At 36.2% G+C, this 9,854-nt stretch overlaps 1 long non-coding RNA gene across 1 annotated transcript; it reads right to left on the bottom strand.

Moving 5' to 3' along the window:
• Window positions 1-7,831: 7,831 nt before the first annotated feature.
• Window positions 7,832-8,607, bottom strand: LOC149393297 (uncharacterized). Its single transcript, XR_016299904.1, has 2 exons — window positions 8,427-8,607; window positions 7,832-8,234 (listed from the first exon to the last, which is right to left on the bottom strand). It is a non-coding gene; the product is annotated as an uncharacterized LOC149393297 (long non-coding RNA).
• Between the last annotated feature and the right edge of the window lie 1,247 nt (window positions 8,608-9,854).

Here is a 9,854-nt window from a genome sequence, read left to right as displayed (position 1 = left end):
GATCCGGTAAGTTTGCGTAGAATTTGTACATAAGAGTGACGATTGCTTTGTGCTCGGGTGTGGCACAAAATTTTCTCCACGACAAACCTTCGATGGTGCAGCGGATTTGAGCCCCTATAGGCGTGCTTGAGCTCACCTTCAACCCTCGTTCAAAGATCGGACTTCGTTGAATGAGGATGTCATATCGATCTTTCGCGGCCTTACTAGTGAATATCCGACTATGATAGTTCACTTCGACTTCGGGTTCGGATTGACGAGGCCTCTTACCTTTTTTTAATGAGGGGCTAGAAGAGCCAGGGGCGGCTTCTTTGTAACCGGCGGGTTTTTGATCGGCCCATTTTCTAATTGAACAAATGAATTCAAACTCAAATTCAACAACATTTTCAAACAATAAATCATTTTCAACAAAAAATTAAACTCAATTATTCAACACTAAATATCAAAATTCAACACTAAACACATTATATTCAAATAAATTAAGCATAAAACTCATCACAAATACAAATTCAAACTCAATTCCGAAATCAATTTAACCACAATATCAAAAGACGACTCATTTTCAACCTAAAATAACATTATACCCAAAATTACGACCAAAATAAGCCAAAATCTTAAATTAGTTTATAAATCAGACAAAACATTCATGAAATTTAAGATTTTGATATGAAACTGAGTTGCAAACATACCTTGAATTCGGTGGGAGAAAGAGCAAGGGAGGCTAGACCGAGAGAGAGAAAGAGATGGCGGCGAGAATTGGCTTCGACGAGGAGGACGGCGAGATTTGGCGTCGGCGTGAAGGCGTCGAAGTTTCAATGTAGGTTTGGGAGAGGAAATTGCACAGAAACGGCCGAAATGAAGGTTTGAGGCGAGAGAAGTGAAAAAAATGAAGAAAGAAACCGAAATGAGGCTTTTATAGCGAAAACATAAAATTTTTACGAGGTTCCGCCACGGCGAGATTAAGCCTTGACCGTGGAGAAATGTTTCCACAACGGGTTATTGTAACGTTGTGGAAACATTTCTCCGCGGTCAAGGCTTAATCTCGCCATCTTTGGTTTTACAGTTCTCCCACAACGGTACACTGTACCGTCGTGGAAGAGTTTGGCCGCGGCGAGATTTGACAACGGGTCTCCATCCCGTTGTTTAAACCTTAAAAAACTTTTGTACCCGTTATGGAATCATCAAGATTCCACAACGGGTCAATAGTCCAATAGTCCCGTTGTGGCATCATATATGGCCCAATTTCATGAGATATCTTCATTTATCAGGTATCAATGGAGGCTATAGATTTTTACCAATTTATGGTTTCAGGTTTCGAATTTCTCCCCACTATCTTGTTTGCTCTTTCGTGAAAGTATCATAACCAAATTGAATTCCTAAGCATCTTGTAATTAACTCCTTTGTTTAGCTGAACTTGTTTCCAGCTTGTTTAGTGTTTATTTATGTATTGAAAATCACAGGAAAGTTGATCAAATTCGTGAATTGTGTCATTCATGTACACACTAATGTATACATGTTTTGTTACGCTGCCGATAGTAGTTCTATTCACATCGCTCGTTTTGAAGCTAAAAATAAAAAACAAATCAAATCAAAACTGCTTGATCGGTATTGTAAACCTGAGAATTCTACTCTCAATCCATCGTAAGAATTGAAATGCTAAGAATAGGTGTGACGTGTCTCAAATGACCATGGATCAGTTTTTTGTTTGTTTTTTTATTTTTATTTTTAACTTTATTTTTCTGAGCGTAATATAAAACCATAACAAAAACCCAATTAAATCATGTATTGTTACCTCAAATAAATTGGTTTTGTGAAAAACAATACTGTCGAGTCCTTAGAAAAATATGAACTGAGACGGAGTAAATTACCTCAGCCTTGCTAGGAAATCGAGTTTCTTCAACAAGTAATTTTTAACATTGACACTGTAGCAATACATCTAATGTAAATAAATAATAAAAAAGCGCATAATGTAGTTAGTTTTGTGAAGATTACGACTAGTATTTTTGTTCATACGTTCGGATCTTTTCAATTCACAAAACGTGCAAATCATTAATTGTAATCAAGCGCAACGTATTCAAACACATTCAAGCTTAAAAAAGAATAGTACTCACTAGAGATCATTGGAGGCAATTAAGGACACTCAAGATTGGATTAAAACTCTTGTAGAACCTGGCGTTTAGAATTCCATGAATTCCGAGTTTGAAGACCCAACATGACCCTTCTTTCTTATGAGTGTTGACCTCGTAACTTGCTGTGCATTTTTAATGCGATTTCACCTGCAATATCGACTGTGTTATAAAAAATTTTGAAGCCCAGATGGCTTACTGGTCAATATTTGCAACAGCACAGAACAATTATCATCAATAATATTAATAATTAGAAGAAACTGTTTAAAATAGCTAAATACTATGGATTATTCAAATAATGAAAATATAAGCTAATTTATGCCTAACACTCGTATATATAAAATTTCGTGTATGATATGCTCAAATTGCTTGCATTGTTAACTTTTGCGAGGGAATGAAATAAAAGCTAAAATAAAACTTAAGCACGGATCATAATAATATGCATGTAATAATCGTATTTAAGAATAATAGAGACATGCCCCCACAAAATATTAAAATAGCTCAATTATGAACTAGCTAATGTGTTGAAATAAATCAAATCCAAATAAAGAGTAATTCTATTACATTCAAATTTATTGCAATTTATTTTTTGTGAAAGTAATTAAAATGAAGTCAGACTTATTTTTACTTGATACTGATGGAACATAAGTCATGTACTCCTTTAATTCAATGCCAAAACTAAATTGTTCATAGTAAGCATGGAAGTAGACAAAAATATTAATATTGTTATACCTAAGAATTCAGTAAGCTGTTTTTCATTTTTAAATATATTATTAAACTTGTCATAAAATCTCATAAATTTGTCAAAACAATTTATTTTTAATGTCTATGCAAAGCTCCCACCTTAGTATATAACCATCCTCTAAATACCGTTACTAGAGAATAAATATCCATGACATCAAGGGCGGACTCAGAGTCCACCCTAATTGATGATTTTGTGGCCCTAGGGCAAATAGTGACGCTTTGGATGCGACTTTTTTTGCATCCAAAAGTATGAAAATCGCATCCAAATTAAAGTCAATTTGGATGCAACAAAGTGGCTTATTTTTGTCCGAAGTTGTTGACCATAGATGCGATTAGTTGCATCCAAAAGACGATGATTTTTAGATGCGACTAGTCGCATCCATGTCAATTCTGGCAAACTTCATTTGGCGGGATTTCAGATTTTTGGATGCGAATTTCCCACCAAATAATGCGTAAACTCCATAAACATTGCCTTAGTTTAGAGTGACTTTATTTTCCATTTCATTTTTTGAAGAATAAAGCACAATTAAAAACGTTCCATAAAGCTTAAACGCACATGTGAAAAAACTAATAATAAAAAAAAGTTAAATCTTTACCTCCAAGGATCATGAGACTAGTCAACAATTGCTACTAAATTAAACTCATTTAGAGGCACAAATAAGATGAAAACAACTCTGGAACAAGGATTAAAAAATACAACTCTGAAATGCTTAAAGGCTTTTAATAAGTCAACTTTCTTATTCAACCCCTGTATAAATAGAGTACCAAGAGTTGCAGCGTGATCGATACATACGAACACTATAAATATTAAATACCATAAATTTACGGCTAAAAGTTATTATTCTGTACAGTAAGTTTCAAGGGCAGTGTAGACATTGTTAAGATCTCCCTATGCTAGAGCGCCTTCTTAATGTATAAGTTTTATCATGGTATTCTCTTTTACATGTATTGCCTACAGAAAAACACAATTTATCCAAACAAGCTTCCAGCTTCTTGGAATCACATCACAAGTAGAGTGTTAAAAGATAGATCCTATTTTTTTTCTTCCTCCATTTCTTTTCTCATATGTTGCTACAGCACCAACTTGAAGCCCTCAGACAGAAATCTAACCCTGAGAATCATAACAAAAAAAGAGAAGTCTGCTTAGATATTGAAAAGTCTAGTGAAAAGCCAATTTGATTGTGAACAAACAAACACCTCTATCTGTTCTTATCCGCATTTGATTCAGGGCTGGGTCTAAGAACCTCGCTGCCTTCGTACTTAGAACCAGTCAATGGTTTGACCACCTTGCAAGACCCGAACCCTACTCCGAGGCTCGCCAGCTTCATCCATTACTCTCCCCATCAGGGCCGGTCCAAACTCACCGAGGGCTCTAGGCGATTCAATATTTTGGGGCTCTATAATACTAATAAAAATTTAAAATTTTAGGTTAAAAATGTAAATTTTTAAAAAAATAGGTCAAAAGTGTAAATTTTTAGAGTAAAAAATATAAATTTTCTTAAAAATAGACAAAAAGTGTAAATTTTTTTAGACCTATCCACATATGGGGCCCTAGGCCTGGGCCTAGCTCACCTTAGCCCAAGGCCGACAGTGCTCCCCATATTCCATCATCATCTACACTTTCTCAGCCCCTCGTTCTACGGCAACGGAACTTCACAGTAGCTTTCATTGACAAAGAAGAGCCTTGATACTCCTCCCGTCATCGTTAATTTCAAGATCAGAGTTAGTCCCACCCTGTAATTAAATAACAAAAAAGGGAAAAAAAAAATCCCATGACATTATTTCCACATACAAAAGAAAAAAAAAAAACTTTCACGCCTAGAGAGCAAGAAAGAGATGGCCAAATCCACCAAAAAAAAATATGCAAATTTAACCAGTAGCATAGATTATAACATTAAATACTCTATAAAACATATAGATAAATAAAGCGAATCTCCATATCCAATACAAATAACGTGTGAATAAACAATCAGGATTTCAAGCACTCTGAATTACCATTCAGACTTACCTTGTGTTCGATTTGGCTAGCACTCTCTTCAATTTGCTAGGAGAATCTTCATTGCGAAATGGCAAAACAACATTCTACGACATGAGGCATAGCAAGTCATTCTAGTTCTTACGGATCTGAAAATAAGAAAACAAAATACAATGTCAAAACACTGACTGCAATATGATAAAGGAATACTTAAATTGATTATTTTTGGATTAGTTGTTGTTACGTGTGTGGTTGACTTCTTTTTTTTACTACAAGTTTGTTTGGCAAGATGTCTGACAACATGCTCCAAGATATGTTGAGACATCTTTACCTCTTTGTGCAGAACTGTATTTTGGCAATGTTCCTTAATTGCCAATTTTCTTCTTCGCGTCTATGAGTAAGGAAACCCTAAATCGAATTTCATATGTGTTGACTACTATAAAAGTGATCAAGCGCTTCCCCCTTAGTAGTTTTGACTCATTCATCATACATTTAGGGTTCTTAGACGTGCACGATCGACGGATAAAGAAACTAATTGAGTAGTGTGTATAGTGTACTTCTCTAAGCACGACATTTGTTGGGTTTTGTGATTTCGTTATTGAAGGTTTCACGAGCGTTGACATCGAAGAATACCAAACACTGGAAAAGTGTTTGAGAATGGAATTGAGGGGATCTCAGATTCAGGTGGAGATTAATTTGTGTTGCAAATAAACCACACACGTAAGTGTACGTGTCGCCCAAGTAATATAGTGTACACAAAGTACGAGTATCGACCCCACATGGACTAATTATTTTAGCGACTTCTTTAGTTTTACGCGAATTGATTCAATGTGAATGAGAGATGGATTTAAACAACTAATGAAAAATTAATTAAAACAAATAAAATAACGAGCAACGAATTTAAAATGAGTTTTTCATAGAAAAGAAAGTAGGGTCACGATTTCACCTGGTCTAACTAGGTCGGATTTTCGGGTTTGAAGAACAAAATCTACTCCTATGGATGCTAATCTCAATCTATCAAAATTATTCACTAGCCTCTCTCGAGTGTTCTAGCAAACCTATGTAATTGACATATTGTTATCCTCTCGGCTTCTAATCCCATTAAAACAATCACACGCAATACGATAAGAGTTCAAGCGATTACATAAATTGCCTAGATTTTCTACTAACCTAGGATCAACTATGAAGACATAAACAAAAGCACGATTATTTACTCTATCTCAACTATGAAACCCCCTTCCATTATCAACCCCGGCTACATCGCATCCCCATAAGAAACCTAGCCTCTAATAGAATTCATAATCAACATTAAACAAAGCATAATAATTGAAAGCAATAAAACAAAGATTGAAAGCAAAAGAAAATTCATATTAAATAAAATTGATGTTCAACAATAATGTAAAATGATAAAATAAATAAAAGAAAGAGAAGAAAGAAGAACGAATGAAGTTGAGGTTTGGAGATTCGTCGGTTTGTAATTTCCGGCAAGAACATTTTTTTTTCTCTTCCAACAGCTCTAAAAAATAACCAAACACTCAAAGAAAAATAAAGAAAAAGCGAAAGTGAATGAATGATGTGTTTTGAGGTTACAACAGTTGATTTTCGGAGCAATATGGGGCTCAGAAACGCTTAAAATCGGGTAATTAACAAAAACATCATTTTTTTGGCCGTAGAGAAACTGAACAACTGCGCAGTGATTTTGAATGGGCCGTAACTTCTTGCTCTGATGTCTTATTTTCGCAAATAAACATGTGTTGCAAAGCTAAGAGAAAGCTCTTTCCAATTATGGAATTGGAACATCCAAATTCATTAATTTAAAATCTCATAATGCTGCAAAAAACCGCGTCGTGTTTCTTGCTTCGCTTTAATTCGTCCGTAAAGTCTTCAAATCATCCCAAATTTTCCCCATTGCCCTCAAAACACTTCTAACTCATGAAAAACCTATAATAACAGAGAAAAACACAAAAATATAAACAAACCTAAGGATTCACTTCAATTCAAGTCCGGAAACGAGCGATTTGTACATTTAAAACATACTCATCAATTTGGAATTCACGGGTAGTAGTAGGAAAATGGCATTGAGACATGGATTGTTCATATAAGTCCATTATGGTACTATTGACTACATATTGTTAGTGAGTTTTTTTTTTTCACTGGGCACTGCCTTCCAGAGTATGTGACGTTGCACCGAACTGGGTTACCATTCTTTGTGTCATTTATTTTTACGCACTGTCTTGTTTATAATCCATCGCTTGCATCGAAACAGATTGTCGCACATATTGATTATGCATTGTGTGCGACATCTTATATCTGACTAACATAATTTCAATGAAGCTAATTATTATTCATTTGAAAGGGAAAAAATCAATAAAGTTAGTGTATGGAAAATCATATTGATATGGATATACGACTAGTCGCATCCAAACATCACATCCATGATCAACAGATGCGGACTATTGGATGCGACTTTGTCGCTACCAATTCGACCATTGAATGCGACAAACTGGCTTTTGGATGCGACAAACTGGCTTTGGGTGCGACTTTTTTCGCACCCAAAAGTCAATTTCCGCACCCAAAGATACCTTTGGGTGCGACTTTGGGTGCGACTTTTCCGCACCTGAAAGTCCGCACCTAAAGGCCTTGGGTGCGAAAAGTCGCACCCAAAAGTCATGACTTTCGGGTGCGACATTTAGGTGCGACTTTTCGCACCTAAAATGTCATAAAAATCCATTGAAAAGGCGGGTAAAAGAGCATTGGGTGCGACTTTGTCGCACCCGATAGTAAAAAGTCGCACCCGATAGTCAGTTTTGGGGAAAAAAAATAGTACTTTAGACGTCGCTCTATTATAAAGTGACTTTAAATCTTTGAAAAATGTAATCACTAGTACAAAAATGCTTTAGTTGTCACCTGATTTAAAAGTGACTTCAATTCTTAATTTATTTTTAAAAATAAAAAGAAATTGAATTCATTCACATAAACTCACAGGCTCTCAAACAAATAAATTAAGCTTAGTCTCAAACAATTAAATACATCTAATAAAAAGTTATAGAAAACTGTCAACTTATTGAATCAACTACAAGAACAAAAACAAGTGAGTTCAGGGACTAACATTCAAAATATGCATGAATCAGTACAACATGGATACAAGAGACCGGATGTAGTAAGCAAATAGTGATTGTGACCCCAAAAAAAACCTTGTGATGGCTGGTTGTGCAGTACTGGTAATGCACAACAAAAGGAAACAAAAATAAAATAAATCTAACAGCTTGCGGACCTCAAAAACCGGTTCCAGTTGCTTCTTGGGTGTCCTCTTAAGTGAATTGCTTTGTTGTCTTGCACCATGTGTCCGCATAACATATGACGGCAAGTACAAAAAGCCTCCTCTGTCATATCTACAGAAGATTGAAATTTTAAAACAATAATGATTCAATAAATAAGTATGATCCTAAAAGTAATGTCACACACAACAAAGAAAGAGAACACTTAACTTATAAACCCAGTTACAATATTTCAGTAAAGAAAAACAAAATCGAAGCTGAAACAAATGACAACATACAAGTCCAAAGTAACCCAAATATACTTACAGCTTTCTCCAGGCCTTTTAGGATAAGTGGATGGCATTCAATATACTGTGTAACTATAGTCACTGTCTTAAGGTTATGATTAAATGCGGGGCGTAAGTCTGGCGGAACATCTCCTATTCGATCGACCGGAAGATGTATATACGCTGTTTCCATTAACAATTGAACCAGCCGAGCTCCGACCTATATCAAAGGAAATTATTTACCCCGAATCAACGAGAATAGTAAGACAAACAAAAAAAAATCCCATTGCAAAAGGAAAACCTTAAGGCTCCGAATCATCTTGTTTCTTCACAATTTTGCTTGCTTCGATCACCTTCTTATTTCCCAGCAATTTAGTAACTTTTTTCCCTACTCTCTGCAGTTCGGCATCACTCTTCGACTCCTTCGTTCTCTCCAAAAACCTGTGTAACCTAGCCTGAGTCACAGGAGAGAAAACAAGGAGATCACCAATCAGATATAATACCTACTCTATTATTGCTATCAGTTCAGAAGGTCGAACGCCTCATCCTCTGAAAGCATATAGACATCCAAAGGTGCCAAAGAAAGTTCAATCTTTCACACACTCATCAAAGCCTCATAACAACATTAACACTCAAACAACATAATCCAAACAGCAACCCAAACCTTTTACAGGCCAAGAGTAACAAAAACATCAAAAATTCGTCCAAAAATCATTTCAATACAAAACGAAGCTTGTCGATCGAAACCCAAACACCAAACGAACCACAAAACACTCCAGAATCATCAAACTAATCTCATAAATTAAAAGCCCCAAATCATAATTCCTCAACCCTAATTTTTTTCCAATTTTCGGCCAAAAATTCAAACACACGCTCAGAATTCTCAGCTTTTAAACCCTGTTTTCAAAAATTCACAACTCACTCAAATCTCAACAATTTACACGTTCTTGGTCATTTTAGAAAGCCCATAACGTCTACTTTCCAGGAAAAATATCAACAAATCCAAATTAAATAAGTACCGAACTGCCCACGTCAATTTACAGAGGCTGTTCAAATAGTTCTAACCTGACTAAATTCCAAACTCACTTCAAGAATCATCCATTTCATTCAGAATCAAAAAGCCCTAAATCCACTTCATAAACCCTAATCCAAAAATCAATCCGGGCAAGCTACTCACCTTGATTCCGTGATTTTCACGCTGTCCGACGGTCCCTCACTCTTTTTCCGGCGCTCGTCCTCGGTCGGCGTGCTCCGGTGACTCGCGGTGGTTCTCCTCGTCACAGCCGGAGCGTGCGCGGTGGAGTTTGGGGCTCGCTCGGGTTGTGCTGGTGGCCGAGCTCTTCCTCCGCGAGCTCACCTCGCTCTCCTTCTCAGCCTCTCTCTCGCTCGATCCCTCTTCTTCGTTCCGATTGAGGTCAACAGCAGTGAGGACCGGAGAAGATGAGAGATATATATATATAGTGAGCTG

Source organism: Urtica dioica, chromosome 6, assembly GCF_054948205.1.
Source record: "Urtica dioica subsp. dioica isolate 48M chromosome 6, U.dioica_male_clone48M_v1_H2, whole genome shotgun sequence".
NCBI classification, from domain to species: domain Eukaryota; kingdom Viridiplantae; phylum Streptophyta; class Magnoliopsida; order Rosales; family Urticaceae; genus Urtica; species Urtica dioica.
Note: the sequence above shows the minus strand (reverse complement) of the source record. Positions and strands in the feature narration are given on the sequence as shown.